Source organism: Pteropus vampyrus, unplaced genomic scaffold, assembly GCF_000151845.1.
Source record: "Pteropus vampyrus isolate Shadow unplaced genomic scaffold, Pvam_2.0 Scaffold110, whole genome shotgun sequence".
Lineage (NCBI taxonomy): Eukaryota > Metazoa > Chordata > Mammalia > Chiroptera > Pteropodidae > Pteropus > Pteropus vampyrus.
This window is the reverse complement of record NW_011888891.1, coordinates 2,053,394-2,055,505: the sequence shown is the minus strand read 5'-3', so window position 1 is coordinate 2,055,505 and position 2,112 is coordinate 2,053,394.

Here is a 2,112-nt window from a genome sequence, read left to right as displayed (position 1 = left end):
GACTTGAGACTGTGGAGAGCGGCTTGCAAACTGACAAGGTCCTTGCAATCTGTGAGGTCAACCAAGGGTTGCCTGCCTCAACAAACCCTCCTAAGCATGGGGAAGTACAAACTGATAGGAGAACAATGCAGTGTTACTCCGGGACAGGGAGGTAAGCTCACTGCAGGGAGCAGATGGAACTATGAAAGATCGTAGCAGGGTGTGGGTTGGGTGATAGTGCAGAGGATGATCTTATCCTAGCCAGCAATTGTATGCTTTTGTATAAAGCAGCTTGCAAAAATGAAACTGCGCCATTGCTCTACCATCAGTGGACAGTGGACCTCCGGATCCCAGCTTTCTGTCTTCTTTCTTTTCTCAATCTCCCACCATTCCCACTCAGCTTTATTTTCCAGAGCTGTGCTGGACCTGGCAGGATTTACCACTCGCTGGATGTGGCATGAGACTAAAAGTCAAACTATGAACAATATATTGCCATTTGCAACAACTTAACTGTAAAAATTAGATTTATTGGTGCTATACAATAATTACAGACTGAATATTTGTGTTCCTTCAAATGTTAGGTTGAAGCCCTACCCCGCAATGTGATGGTGTTTAGAGATGAAGCCTTTGGGAAGTAGTTAGATTTAGATGAGATGATGTGGGTGGTCCTTATAAGAAAAGGAAAAGACACCAGAGCTTTCTCTCTCCATCATGTGAGGACGCAGTGAGAAGGCGGTCATCTGTAAGCCAGGAGGAGAGGCCTCACCAGAAACCAAACCCTGCTAGACTTTGATCTTGAGACTCTCCAGCCTCCGGAAGTGTGAGAAAATTAATTTCTGTTGTTTTAGCCACCTAGTCTATAATATTTCGTTATGGTAGCCTGAGCTAGGACATATTTTAACCATCTCAATCATAATGAAAATGTGTTATATTCCCATTTTTGGTCTGCAGACCATTAATTTAGGATACAAAATTAACTCATTTTTATGCAGGCCTCTGACTGCAGGTCTTTTTAATTAAAGAGTGTTCTGAGACTAAAAGTCAAGCTGTGAAAAATCCACTGCTTTTAGCAGCTATTTAAGTGGACTTCTTAGTGCTATGCAACCCAAACCAAAATCTGGAAACAAAGTTGGTCCTGAACCTGCTATAACTGTAATTTGGCTCATAGCCCCTGACTGCAACTTCCTATGCTCATCAAAAAAATATTTTCATTCACACTGATTTTATACTAAGTAGGAATCGCCAATTTGGAATTATAAAGTAAATGCATATTAATAAAGCATTGCTTTCATCTTACATATTTAAGGGTTCCAGATAAAAGACTTCATCTTTAAAAGAAGTTTGAAACTCTAAACTAATGGCTGTAATAGTATGCCAGTGCCCCTCAGAGCCCACATGCAGGCCTCTCCCAGAATAATTTCTCCATTATACACTCATATATTCTCATTACATATGACTGCGACGCTCTCCTGCTTTAAAGCTTTCAGTGGCTCCTCCCCACCTATCATAAGACAAGGTGAGGACTCCTTGGCTTCGCTCCCACATATTCACTGGCATCAGACCCTATTCTAGGTCCACATACATAGAACTACTTGCTATTTTTCAGGAAATGTCAAGTATTTCATGCTATTTCCTTGGCTAAAATACCCTCATTCTCTTTTCCCCTACCAGCCCCAACCCCTCCTCTGCCCCAACTCAGTTCTGACATTCATCAGTCAGGGCCCAACTCAGTTCTGACATTCATCAGTCAGGGCCCAACTCAAGTAGAATCTCCTTAACCAGCCCCATGCTCTACTCGTGCTCCTGTAGCACTTTATAACGGATCCCAAAATGTTTGGCATATGTCTCTAAGTTCCTCATATGATTGGGAACTCCATTGTAATAATGATATATTTATCTCTACATTCTGGCACACAACAGGCGTTCAATTACATAAAAAGAAAGGAGGGTAGGGAGCAGGGAGAGAAGGAAAAGGAAGAGGCAAGAAGGAAAGATAGATGGGAGAGAAAAAGGGATGTCAGAAGCCGGCAGGAGAGATTCGGCAGGACAGAGTCTTCCATGGTGACTGTTCTGACAAGCCGGGCACAAAACTAAACATGGCCTCTCATGCCATGCCTTCCCACCTCCTAAAAG